The 15604-nt window shown below is 34.3% G+C and overlaps 1 protein-coding gene across 2 annotated transcripts in view; it reads right to left on the bottom strand.

Annotated features, from left to right (window-relative positions):
• Positions 1–15604, bottom strand: part of LOC125654515 (multiple epidermal growth factor-like domains protein 11) — a 139025-nt gene that overhangs the window by 100445 nt on the left and 22976 nt on the right. The window lies entirely within an intron of this gene.

A 15604-nucleotide genomic window follows, 5' to 3' on the forward strand; every position in this document is an offset into this window, starting at 1 on the left:
GTGATTATCATTAAATACATTGAATGTACTTCCTGTGAAGTCCCTGAATTAATATCATATTTATGTATCAGGTGGAAAGGAATAGCAATATGTTAATCAAGAAATTTGTATGATATGATTTATTGGTTTAAATATAACGATAAACCTGTAGGAAATAATTATAAAAGTGCTATTAAATGTTGACCTATCTAAACCATTTACCCCCTTCCCCACAATCACGCACTTTAACGCATATACCTTTGCCCCACAATCACGCACTTTAACGCATATACCTTTGCCCCACAATCACGCACTTTAACGCACTTTCAACGAGCAGTTGTTTTTACTGCGTTTATCGTTGATACAGCGAAAAGTGGTTTTTTTTTAATATTTTGGGTTGTAAGACAAAATAATGATAAAATGAGCCATTTGCCAGATTTATTTGATAGTTCCAACAGTAGCAAAGAGATAGATTAGGGTAAACACTACTGCAACGCAGCTCCATTGTTTACTGACGGGAAAATCTAACACGGTATTGCAGAGGAATTATTCATGTTTGGTTTTATTATTTTATTTGATTATTTCAATTTATTATAAACTTACAGGGTTATAAATATTACTGATCGTCAGAAAAATGATAATTTTATTTTGAAGTAGCATCAGAAATAAGAGGTGGGGGTGGAGGTTAAAAATCCAACACAAATTGCATCATGAATTTCGTGGTATGCATAAGTTATGCATATCAAATAAAGTATTAAAAAAAAGGGGGAACTAATTTTCAAAAGACATATGTATATATGTGTTCCCCTGCAAGGTTGACACAACAACATTTTTATTTTAAACGAGAGAGGAAATGTGTGTACATTTTCAATTGGTAATTTGTAGTGTTGATAAAGAGACCCTAGTCAAAACCATGCCTTTCAAAACTCGGACGCACAGATTACGCAACCTTAAAAATCACATTACTTAAAAATTTACCGAAACAACTGAAGTCAGTAATGGACACGGAATATAACATTTGATTAGATTTTAAATGAAATGATTGGCAAAATGAAGTCTATATGTAAGGGGCGAGATTTAAAGTTAGCTTAGGGGGAAGGGGGATGAAAACTTCCGTAAGTTTCTGTCATCCGACATCGATTACATATTAGTGGAAAGAGGGGGAAAAAACAAGTGTCTGGTAAAACTACATGATAATATCACATTTTAATGAACATTTTAAAATAGTTTTAATGTACACTTTCTTTTTTGAATAAACAGTGAAAAGGGTATACACAGTGTTATTTATACTAGTTTGTCCTCACTTGTTAATCTATTAGTTTCAACAGTCATCATATTTAATTTAAGGGGGGGGGGGGGTTCTTGGTAAAACCTATGTGAACTTAGTTTTTTGTCAGACATTGAACTTTTGATCTCGTCCCAAAATCTTTCTATTTGTTTATCGTTATTTTTCGCAACTGAATTCATTGAATTATCGAAGGCTTGGATCTAAGCAATTTTTATTTCATTTTTAATTTTGTTTTACTTTGCAATAAATGACAGAATAAGTAGCAATTCTTAATATAAGAGGAGGGGGGATGCGCCTTCAATTTGGCCAAGTTTCAGGTAGAATTTGCAGATAAACCATGCCGCTTCGAACTGACAATTCCTCGTAAAACCCGTGCATTTCAAAACTCCGACTGAACACGCGTGAAGACAGAAAGTATTACGTAACCATAAAACCACACTGCTTATAAAACACAAGCTCTAGACGTTTTAATTATATGTATAGAAATGAAAATTACATGTAACGAGAAGAGTAAAGCCAAGGATGAAATTTTTAAAGAAAAATTACATTTACCATTGTCAGAACAGAACATCTTCCAAAGAATAAAACTATCTATGCAACAGAATCTGCTATAAAAAACACGAGAAAATTCAAACGAAAGTAAGACTGGTCGAGTTTTTATTAAGATCTATGCATTTTTTTTTTAAATTGAAGATTCAGTAAAAATATATATATATATATGTTTAAGGAAAAGAACACCAGCCCATCAATTTTAATCTCAATAACATGTATTTGCCAATCTGGCCACATGTAGTGTATCGATTGTTAATAAAGCTCGTGTAAGTATTAACTTTACTACCTATATGTATTTAACATAACTCAACACCAAAGTACAAATCATACAGCTTGCCGTGTACGCTGGAGGACGTGCACATTTATCATTCAGACTTATACACAAATGTGAGTGAAAATACACAATACCGTTCCTATAAATATATTAGTACAATTGCATTTAATAGCACATTAACCCCCTTTGTGAACACCAGAGTCGGCCAGGAAAAAACTAGAAATAAAACGATAATAATCGTGAACAACTCTAGGAAAAATGTATCTGATGCCATTGCTCCATGATGCAGGGGGAGTGTGACGGACCTCACACTTTACAAATATATAAAATGCTAGAATAAGATGAAAACTGAAATTAGCAGAAGTTGTCCTATCCGCATGAAGTGACCAGTCTAACAAACCCGCTTACTCCCCGTGACAATATACTAACCCCTATTGGTCAGTATTATAATGGACCAAAACAACTTTATCAAAACACGCTACTATAACGTGAGTACATAATTTTCCCGCTTTCACTAGCGAACCGCGGGATAATATAATTATCAAGATTCGGGCGCACTGGTAGGCGGGAAATATTGCGCAATCATACATAGATACACTGTAACAAGGCAAATACACATATGTAAATGTTCTACCATTTAATTAAGATACAATTACCAGTAAAATGCGCATCCTCCAGCGCATAAAATGATTTGCAAAATGAATGGTGTCAAAATAAACACGAGAAGATTCATCGAGAATTTGAATTATCTTTCTCATAAGTCACTCAATTATGATGATGATTCATTTATCAAACATCTAAAGATTTGGGTTTGGTTCAGATTTATGTAATCATTACTTTTAACCAATTTTAAGAGTGGGTACACTAGCTAGCTGATATGTATGTTAACTGTAGAGAGACAATATACTTAAATTGCTTATAAATTAAGTGTTTCACCGGATCAGTTGTTAAGTACAATGTGTACATGTAAGTATTTATCAAATGATTATTATACCATAAATTTTATATTTTCTTTTATCAAATTATGACTGTTTGACATGGGCCGTTTCATCCACAATTTTTATAATAGAAGGAAAATAAGTGCAGTTCTAAATTCATTTTAATAGAATTACAAATGTTGTGATAAGTTACGACATGTTCTTATAAATTTCTGTTCAGACCAATCATTTTTTCGAGATGTTAACATGTTGACATACACACACACTATCTAATTAATCGCAGTCGGGCGGAGGTTGAGGCAGTTTTAGTAAATGAACACTCCTCCCCTTCCATGAATTAGACCTGAAGTTCGGACAACCTCCCCTATTTTTATTTCCTTGTCAATAATTTTAGACAGGACATCTTCGTCACCCCCCTCTCCATTTTTATGTTGTTGAAAAGACGATGCTACGTGCCTGTAGGCCTCGCACTGACACAGCTCCTAATCGGAACATGCAGAACACCGCAAAACAATTGCAAGGTGGTTACAGTGCATTTTTGTAATTTCTGTTCTAAAGCACACACCCTCCCCCAAAAAACATAGTTCGCAGCATATGGATACGGACTGTGTAATGTACAGCAGTGCTTTGCTTTTTTCACATCTTGTTTTGAACATTGAAGATAATCTATGCATGCGTAAAAAAAATTCCAACTACATATATAGGATAATTCTTATTTACAGAACAAGATGTAGTACTTATATATACTTATATGAATATACTTATATTCGTTTAGTTTCATTAAGTAAACTTTGAATCAGTCGTCACTTTTTTTTTGTGAAATAAAGATGAAAAATGATAAGATTGTTTGAATTAAAACAAATAATATATACAAAACATATTGAAGGGGAAAAACCCATTGGAAATTTAGATACATGCATATTGATATGATTTTTAAAAATACAAGTAGATAAAAAAGTATTAATTCATGGTATTTCTTTGTTATAAAAACATACATGTAGAATGAATAATAAAATAAATAATCAGAAAAAAGGCAAATTTTGGACTATATATCTTTTCAAAAGAAAATATTGTGTTCCATATTTATCGTAATTTTTCACTTGCTTTCACTCCCGATTCGATAGTCTTAAAGTATGAGCTTTTATCAGAACTATCCGCGATAAACTAACAGAATATACAACAATGGAAAACGTAGTGAAGAAATGTGTTAAACATTCCGAATTTTCACAAATCAACTCCAAAGCGCTGTGGGGAAAAGGGTAACGTCATCATTCAGCGGCGAATGCAAATGCTACTGTTACGTCATAGGCGGCGTGATAGGCAAAGAGTTAAAGGCAGCCAGATGTATCCACGATAGTTTGTATATAAAGAAGGCATATATCATAGCCTGTGATATCATAAGTCTAACGTATACTTTTATAGTGAGATGAACGGCTTCCCAAAATCCTTAATCTCTTTTAAATGCAAAGTGGATTTAGTTTTTGAAATGTTTAACATCTTAAGTTTTAAAACTAACTTTCGATTTGATTGTGTATGTGCGTTTTTTCTCGGAAGTATTCGTATAACTTGCAACAACATTTTTATTTGTCATGATTTTTGTAAATCTGTGTTGGCCATTAATTTTATTTTGTTTTGTTTGTGGGATCTACGACATCGATAAGTGTTTGTTATCTTTAATAGGCACGTTTTGATATACCATTTCCCTTAAAATATTTCTAATACACAGCAAAGCGAGAAAAAAAAAATATTTTACATGCGGGAGTATGACCAATATTCATAAACGCATTAATGAATGTGCTGAAGAAGTTTTCCCATGAGCAGTTTCGAATTCGAGTGATTCACCAACTGAGTTGGCAAAAAAATATTAAAATACTTATGACAGTTGGGGAATCATTGTTTTATCACGCTATTTCGTTGTTCGTACCTATATTATATAAAGTATTTGTTGCAAATATCATATTGTTTTTATGATTGCACGTTCGTAAAACACTGTAGTTATTTGATACCTTTATGGATGGAACCATTTTCAGTCGTGTGGCCACAATCACGAATCCACTCCATTGGACATTGTGTTTGACAATCCTGTAAATACTCTCCAGGTGGACATATGTCGTTTTCTCTTGCAAGAGGACTACCAGTTAATGAGTAAAATAGAATGTTCTCCCTATTTACTTTCTTTCAACAGTGATCCAAATGAAGTACTGTTTGTATTGCTACTAATAGAAGTGTTTTCATTTGGTGGCATCGGTAGTCAATTATTTTTTGAAATAGATGCACATATCAAACAACTGCAGTATTAAGAGTTGAATTCGTAATGTTAGAAGAAATATGCATACATTTAATCTTATTCCAAATTTTATTAAACGCTCGTGTTTGGAATGGATACAGTGCTCTATGACGTTGAATGTAGATTATTATAGATATGTCCATTAGTTCAGCTGCCTGAGGACAATCAGTTCAGATAATGTTTTGAGATTAAGTTATATTGGGGTATAGCAATACTTAAGTTTCATGACATTTAGTCCATTAGGACAAGATTGAAAACCTTTTGACAATCTATCTACCCATTCATCTCAGATGTTTTACACAGTCTTTAAAGTTTAAATAATTACCCCACATGATAATGGTTTTAAATGATGATAATAAAACTTATACCGTACCTTATATAAAAAAAATCAGTCTAAGGCGCTTTACAATAATCCCAATAATATAATTCAGAGGAATTTAACATGATATTCTCAGACTATTATCTCATAAACAGCTATCTTACAGTTTAGATATTTTGCAGCACACTTTTTGAGAAGCGTACAAAACATGAAATAGATATGGAACGTTCTAGAACTCTTGCTGATACGGTCCTGGGGGTTAAATATCAATCTAAATTTGTTACTTTACCTACAACTTGGTATGAGTAAATAAGAATTGATAATAGTCATAACGTACGCATATACAATTGCTATATACAGTGTCAATTTTCATTATGGGGAGCTTTTCTTTTGTGTAAACTTTGCAATGTGGAATTATCGTAAGCATGGACAATTGGATATTAACAAAAAAAAAATATGTTGCTGATCAATCAGTGAAGAAAGGTGGAGAAAGGCGTATTAGTAGAATGTATTACTCTTTCATTTACATTGTTAACTTTTTGAAATACTTATAAGACCTTCTCTTTGTTAAGCGAATGGCAAAGCCAGTAAAGTTGTTAATTGATTGCATATCATTTAACGTCCTGCTCGAGAATTTTTCACTTATATGAAGACGTCACCACTACCGGGGAAGGACTGCATTTAGGTCTATCGCTTACGACCTTTAAGCAGATAGGCATTTTTATCGTGTCACATCTGCTGTGACATAGAACTTCAGTTTTATCGGTGTCAACCGAAAGACAGCGGGTGAGGAAAGTGTCACGAAGATGGCGGCTATAAAATAATCTACCCATGCTGATATGCTGCGAATTCAAGCCCACAGAAGAGAATTATTGTTGCTTGAAAATGGAAAGAAGAATTAGTATAGTAATGTCTTATTTTGAGGCAATACTGCAGCTATTTGCTGGACAAAAAAAAGTTAAGGATCGTGATTTATAAATTATTTAATTTATAACAAATAACAATATATTTCATCATAACTATATAATATACATCTTTAACAAGTAAACAAACAATTTTTATTGTGTTTATCAAAAATCCATGGAGCGTTAACCAGGATCAATTGTCACATAACCCCCAAACAGAATGAAAAACAGCCTTGGTAAAGGATGGAAAATCAACACGTAACCGTTTGCACAGTGTTCTGATGTGTTCAATATGCTATATTACCACCCCGTGCTTGAATAACCGCGCGACAACGCCTCTGAATAATGTGGATAAGTCTCCAGAAGAATATTTGCGGCAATCTAGTCCATTCCTCGACGAGTGCTGCAGATAGCTCCTCACGTTTCCTAGGGAGTACTGGGTGCGCTGAAATGGCTTACTGTAGCCTGTCCCAGGCATGTTCTGTGGGATTCAAATCAGGAGAAAGACTCGGCCAGTTCATTCGCTCAATGGTTTCATTTCCCAGATCGTCTGTTACGACGCTAGCCCTGTGAGGTCTAGCATTATCGTCCATTACAATGAAACCATCACCGATAGCACCTACATACAGCCTAACAATAGGGTGCAGTATATCATCACGGTATCTGATCCCCGAAAGATTACCTGCGTTAACGTGCGAGTAAGTCTTTCCGGTTATACTGATACCACCCCAAACCATCACAGAACCACCCCCGAAACGATCATGTTCAGCAACACAGCAGTCTGCATAAAGTTCGCCAAGATGGCTTCGTGCCCATTGGAGTCTGGCTGTTCCCTGTCTTGCGGTCAATTTGGAGCGAACTGCTAGTCGGAATGCGCGGATATTAGCTGCATCGAGTCTGTTACGAACTGTTTGTGGTACACGCACTCTTGTTTTTGTTTGAAAGTCTGAATTTAGCCTAACAGCACTCTGGAACCTCTGCCACTTTGTCATATTGACCAGATAACGGTCCTGACGAGCCGTGGTTGACCTTGGACGACCAGAGCGTTGTCTCTCAGTAACGGTACCAGTATGTTGGAATCGATTCCGTAATCACGAAATGACACTTTGGAACACATTAAAGTGTGCAGCAATAGTTCTTTGAGTATTGCCAGATTGAAGCATACACACAGTTTGGGCTGCCTCAAAGCCGGTTAAGTGACGTCTCATGGCTTGAAATGTCACAGGGTCATCAACAAATATTCATAACTTCACACACGTATTCAAATAACCAATTTCGTTAACTTTGTGTATACCCTGAATCACTTTGTTTTGACCCTGTGTCGGCATTCAATTAAGCATGAATTGCACGATCCTACAGGTAACATTTTCCGATCAATAACATGTTAAAGAAAGTATGGATGAACTATAACGTAAAACATCGATTACAATTTTTTGGAGAAAACATTTCAAAATCATAATCCCTAACTATTTTTGTCCAGTATATATGGATGAAGCATCTTCCAATCATGTGTTCACAATCACAACTACGCTCCATTGGACATTGTGTTTGCCATTCTAAATGAACACACATCATAACATAAAGCAATTAACAACACGTTTATGAGCACATACTGTATTTTAGCTATATGTCCACAGCGACGTGAACATGTGATCGTCATTACATGTAGTAGTACACATACATTCATCGGCAGCAAACTAAACATTTTTGTGATCAGGCACCACAATTTTTATAGTGATTTTTTTTCAACGTCTATGCCCGACGCTTTGCAATTTAGTATTAATGAATTTCTTATGCAGTGTATCAATTGAAATATTGCATTCAAACAGACACACCAATCGTTAAATATAGAACGCATTCGGTATTGACAGATATGTCCACGATCATTGTAATGTCATTTATGGTTGTTATGTATCATGTCTTGTATGTTATATTTCTCTTACCTTGCACTGTATTGCACCGTCGGTGGTAGCTCAGCGCCAAAGTATTCAAACTCAGTCTCTCGAAAATTCATTTTCATTGTCCACTGTTCGTTAATTTGACATTTAGCTTTCATGCCGTTTCTTATCCTTTTTCTTATTGATCAGATACAGTAAAAGTATTAAATATACTCTCAGGACATGGCTAATATCGTGCTTTTGTTTTTTATCAGATTGCAACAGAATTGTAAACGTTTTTGAATAATGATTTTATACAAGTTTCCCCGGGACTCGGTGAAAACGGACTCTGACTGCGCCATGATTTATTGTTTATTTAGTCGTGCTCCTTTTCAACCATTCATATACTATTAATGGTCTATATGTTTGTATTGATCCTCACCCATTCGATTGTGGTTGTATTACTCAGTCAACCAAGAATGTGTATTTGCTGTTGATATATATTGGCGTTCGAGTGTGGCAGGTGTGCGTCAAAGACACATATTAAATAGCTAAAAATTGCCTTACTAATGATACGCATAATTTTATTTATTTCCAAAAAACTTGGTACATGTATTTTAATGAGTGTCTTCTGGTGACGCAGCGTATCATTAAACATAATATCGTGACTGCTATTTAGCTCACTAGTAGTGCTCAACAGTTTGCTTTTTATTAGATTTGGCATTTAAATACATGTAAATGGACGACTACCTAATTCTTAATAGCAACCCTAGCCAATATTGCGAAACGCATCTTTCAAGAGGACTTGTGTTTTTTTCTGTTTTCCTTTTCTTGCCAAGAGGCACACAGGTCTGGGTTTCATGCATCTTTTGATAAATATCTTTGATAAGTCTGCAACTTCCACACATTGATATCCGTTTCGGTTAGTCCTAATTTCTTTGAACTTGTGTTGATGAAATTTGAATTTTCTTTCAGGTCATTTAGGAGTCTGCTGGAATCGTCATTGGAAAGATGTCCTCTTTATTAGCTGACTTGTGTTTTGGTAATCTTATGAGGAATGATTCAAATGCTTATAAATCAGAAAGAAGATATCTAGCCCTCGCCTTTAACTCGATATTTACATACATCGACAAAGGTTTTCTTTTTCTACTACAGACTGTAATCATATTTCCTTCCATCCATGTTGATTCCATATATCCCAGTAAACTACAATTCCACTTCAAACACACCACACAGTCATCTTCATCTGATTCGTGTTTGGATATTTCATTGAAAACTTCTAAGAGGATAATGGCAAGCTAATGACTAGATTTTAAGACAATCGGGATGACTTCAGATTTTGAATTCTCGTTTTCACATATTCATGTATGTGAAACAAATTCCCATCATCACCTGCACATTGTGTTTAGTTACGTTTCTCAACTAACTGGATATGCGATATGTGTGTATTTTTATGATCAATTACAAACTGAAGCAGACTACCGACAAATAAAGTCTAGATATGTTGACTCCGTTTACCTGATCAAGATACAATGTATTTGACTAAAACTGGAAGTGGCTGGTCAATAAATTATGCTTACTCATCCTAGGCACCTGATAGCACCACTGGAGTACCTATTATTTCCTGTTTGCAATACGCTCAATAGTGTACTCTTTGTGCAGTTGATGAGATTGATCAATGTTCGCTAAAGAACTTTTAGTAAACTTGAAATCACAGAATTTTTCCCAAATCAATAGCATTAAAACCTATGACTTTTCAACACTATACACGACCATTCCTCGCGATAAATTAAAGACTAGACTTTTTGACATCATAGACAGTTGCTTCTTCAACAAAAACGGAAAACGGAAATATTCATATCTAGTGATCAGTCATTCAAAAACTTACTTTGTTAAACACCACTCTGATTCCACGCACAAGTACTCTGAAGTTGAAATAAAAAATATGCTAGAGTTCTTCATTGACAATGTCTTCGTGGTCTTTGGTGATCAAGTCTTCCAACAGTCTGTTGGAATTCCCATGGGCACGAATTGTGTTCCGTTGTTAGCTGACCTGTTTTTATATTTATATGAAGCAGAATTTATTCAAAAACTTCTACGTGAAAAGAAAAAATCTCTCGCTGTGACCTTCAATTCGACTTTTAGATATATCGATGACGTTTTGTCTATTAACAATGATACCTTTTATTCATATGTCGATTTGATATATCCTTCTGAACTCAAATTAAAGGACACCACAGAGTCGTCCACTTCTGCTTCATACTTAGATATTTTATTGAAAGTAGACATTAACGGCAAACTAACAACTCAACTGTATGACAAACGGGATGATTTCAGCTTCTTCACCGTCAACTTCCCACATTTATGTAGCAATACTCCATTGTCACCTGCATATGGTGTTTATATATCTCAACTGATTCGATATGCAAGAGCTTGTTCTGGGTATAGTCAGTTTTTAAATCGAGGTAAGCTACTGACAAACAAGTTGATGGTTAAGGGATTTCAACAGTCTCGATTGAAGTCAGCATTTCGCAAATTCTATGGTCGTTATAACGATCTAGTTCGTCAATACAACCTCGCATTGGGTCAAATGCTGTCTGACGTGTTTCATACCGATTGTTAAGCCGTTCTTGGCATATAAATTTTGACTGCGGATAACTCCGTTTACCTGATCAGGATATGGGGCTCACGGCGTGTGTTACCGGTCAACAGGGAATGCTTACTCCTTCTAGGCACCTGATCCCACCTCTGGTGTATTCAGGGGTCCGTGTTTGCCCAACTATCTATTTTTTATTGCTTGTAGGAGTTATGAGATTGATCACTGTTCGTTATCTTCACCTTGCATTTACTTGTTCATATCAAAGTATTCATTGTAATATACATGTATAATCAAAATACTTTTAGTGTGATATCTCCAATGTTTTATTACCTTGTCTTACAATTTACAAAATAAATTATTGCGCATAGATAGGGGGTGGGGGGGGTAAGGTAGATCGATCCTCCTGCGATGCCATAAATGTTTGCAAAAAATCTTTATGAAATCAAACTTTGCGCATGATAGAAATATATCTTTCAGAATACATATCTAATATCATTCACTGGATAAAGTAAAATGTTTGGTAAAGTATTGATAGTGAAAAAGGTTAATATTTTCCTTAGATAATCAATTATTTATGATAAAAAAAAATGTTGTAAAAAAAACACTGGTATGTTGGTATTTCCTTTCCTGTATGTATGTTGTACAATGTGTTCCCTAACATCAGAAATTAATTTATAAATATTTATATATTAGCAGGTTTTTTCTAAACTGTTGACATTAAAAATTTGATAGGTTTTTATCAACTTTCATTATTCTGTTTTAAAAAAAATCTGTGATTTTCCGATGTTGACCTATACTTCTGTTTTGATATGTCTGACATTGTAAAAAAAGATAGCAACATACATATTCTCTTTAGTTAATGATTAAGCCAAACTGTATGAATTGAGAATTAATAGTTCTTCCATTTTCAACCATTGGTATTTAATAGTGACATGAGAGTGGAGTTACCTTAAATGACGCTTTCAGCCATGTATAAAATATTACAAAAATTGCTACGCATGCCTGAATAGCAATACTACAAAAACAGTTGACTATGACTTACGTCAAGCATCAGACATTTTCTAGACATACCAAAATACAGCATGAAAATTAAAATATATATACATGTAACATCGAGAAAAAAATCAAATGATATAGCTCAAATTGAACGTCTGGTCGAAGATTCAATTATCTTTATCCACTATTTTTGGGGTGTAAACGAAACTGATACAAATACTGTACACGGAACTGCCTGCAGGGGCTCCAAATGTCTCGTTTAAAGTCAACATTTTGCAACGTCTACGGTTTTCATAACCATTTAGTTTGCCAATACAACCTATTATTGGTTAAAATGCTGTCAGACGTGTTTCATACGGATTGTTATGCCGTTGTTGACACACTGAGATTGACTACGGATGTCGCCGTTTACCTGATCAAGATACAGGGCTCATGGTGGGTGTGACCGGTGAACAGGGGATGCTCACTCATCCTAGGCGCCTGATGCCACATCTGATGTGTACAGAGGTCCGTATTTGCCCAGTTCCCTATTTGGCATTTTTTATATGAGTTATGAGATTTATCATTGTTCGTTATCTTCACCTTTCATTACGCATTTACATTTCGATAACAGATTGAATTTAGTAGTCCACTGAATATTGGTATTAAAAAATATGTAAGTTTTGTTAACTTCTGTTTCATATTGAGCTGACGAAGAATGAATTGTTTAATTTTCTATGCCTATAAAAAATTCGCCATCGACTTTAGGTGACGTCTGTGCATGGTTATTGTTTTTTTTTAAAGTTTACAAATACACTTTCAAGGTTGATTGTAGGTCACATTTTCATCCGGAATTTCGGTGGGTTTTTTTCTCGTTGGCAATATTGCTCTTGCAATATGTTTCTACGATAACATCGGAAGTAAGTTAATCCATGTAAACGATCGCCGTGAAAACATTGGACATGTATGTCTACCGTCAAAATTTCATAACCAGATTTTTTTTTTAAAAGTTCACTAACATCAACAAAGGACATGATGTTGTTTGTAAACGCATTGTTGTTGTCCGCATTCTTATATCTATTGCAGTTATTAATTCATATTTGTGTCCAATGACAAAGTTTACCTTTTTGTGGGGAGGTCAAAATGTACAAACGATCCTGTCTTCAAGCTGTCAAAGAGTGATTATACCCCACTGGTATGTAATTCCTATAAAGCACGCAATGAAAAGTAATCCATGGCAAACCAATCACCTGACATCTTAATATAATATCTACCTTTGGTAATTGATTTCAAAATGGGCGATATTTCAATATAAACAATTTCAATTTAACCGACATTTTAATGCAAAAAAATAAGAGATTGAAACTTGGGATTTTGTTTTACTTTAAAATAAGCGATATTTCAAAATAAGCCACTTCAACATACGTGAATTAAGCTCTACACTGTATTCAACTACATCCTGTACAACACATGTAGCGATGCGATCTAGACGAAACCCTAATGTTTAAGATCAAGAAGCACCCAAGACTTTCCTGCACTTTTGAGCATCACCGGTCAGTAGAGAAAGGAAGTCCCTTTCAGTGTAGGATATGTACAATAATATATTAAAATTGAACAATTTCAAATCTACCTCAGCGAGGAAAAAAAATACAGCTTCATAATAAAGAAATCTAAACTGATAACACCCCCTTCCTCCCCCCCCACCCCCCCCCCAAAAAAAAACTGCATTCGAACGCACAAACAACAGACCAGCGGACGACACATAAAACGATAGTGAGCTACGAAGAAGATATTTAGATTTTTAAAAATATATGAATGAATTGCTGATAATTATTTTTTTATTTAAATTTCAAAAGGTTGGTTGATTGTATATTGTTTAACGTCCTGCTCAAAACTTTTTCACTCATATGGAGAGGTCATCATTGCCGGAATGTGATTTGACTGAGATAACTGTGAAGGACATACTTGTTTATATATGTTTGATATAAACGTTTGATATAAAATGACAGTTTGGTTAATTCATTGGAGTCAGCAGTTGAAAATATTACAGATACCATCATTCATAGGTTTTGAAGAAATGCATTCCGTTCACCATGCTTAAGGATTTCCTTAAAAACGAGTATTTAACTACAAAGCACAGATTCAAATTGTATCCAAAATGTTCGTTTGTGATGTCCGTGATGTTGAAAGTCTATATTGGCATTTAGTCAGAAACAGTATAACTTTTCAGCCATGTGAATGAGTTTTCAATGTAATGCCTGGCTAAAAAGGATGTAGTATTAATCATTATGACATTCATTTTGTGATCAATCACGAAAGCTTATTCGATGACAGATGAATTTGGTATATATATTCACAAACCAGAAAATATGGCCCTTAAAATATATAAAAATGAAAGTAAATGTTGAATAGGAGTATTGGTGTTATAAATAAGTATTAGAATCCGGGGTTTAAAAAAATGTTAGATTTTAAAAATAGGAGCCCAACTAATGCTGTATACATGCTAGAACCGGATATGATACCGTATTTTTGTCATTTTCTTCAAAAACTGGCTATTTTGTAAAGGTTTTGCCATACTTTTTTCAAATCGTCCAAAATATTTAAAGTATGTTTATTTGATACATATTTTCAATTGACCATCAATGTAAACATATTTTAGGGCGAGCTAGGAGCACTATTTTTATTTTTCAAAAAATGATATTCCGGATTGCTGAAAAACATTACGGTTATAATGCGATGGTGGTGGTAAACTTGAATTTTACAGATAATATGGCTGATTGAAGTATCTAATTATGGAGAAACAAACTACGTTTTTTATTTCGTGTCATGTATAGGTAATTTTAGTTCGGTGTTTATTTTTAAAGCAAGGGGAATTCCCTCACTTAATAATAGTTTTCTGTTGCAGTTTGTTTTGTCCATTTACTATAGTTGTTCATTTTCAATACCTAGTTGTTTTCATCATTTAAAGTCGTTCAGAAAGTATCGTCATTGCATCGTTGCTTAAAAACTGTGTACAATTTTTGTAGTTTTACATTATTATCACAAACATTATCATTAAACGAAACGACAGTTACCGAATTGTTAGGCCTAGTGACTGGAATGTACATGGCGTCTTCTTTCACTTTGTGATATCAGAAAGTATTCAGGCTTCACACAAATATGCTTGTATGGTACTGATACAATATAGAATAATTTTTGCTTTAATAATTTTTTTTTTATATTGTTACTACGCAGCTTTAGACTGTCAACATTCGAAATAACTGTTTTATTTAACCTAACTTTACGTACAAAGTGGGAGCAAGTCCTTCTTTGATTTACAGTAGGTCCAAGTTTCGGGCTGAACATTAGAATGGCCTTGTCAGAAAAAAAAAGGAATTCAAAATAAAATATTTAAACTACAATATGACTTACTATGGAATACAGCATTACCGTCAGTTAAATCCGACACAGTAATTTATGTAAGCAATTCATAGATCCTAGCCATCCACATGTGATCGATGAGACATGACGTCATCTGTTGTAAGACATTCATGACGCATTTTATGCTTCAATAGGCAAGCAGATCAAGTAACCCCTATATGAAAATACTCGATATACCGGTGGTTTGATTT

The sequence above is a fragment of the Ostrea edulis genome, chromosome 7, assembly GCF_947568905.1.
Source record: "Ostrea edulis chromosome 7, xbOstEdul1.1, whole genome shotgun sequence".
NCBI lineage: Eukaryota > Metazoa > Mollusca > Bivalvia > Ostreida > Ostreidae > Ostrea > Ostrea edulis.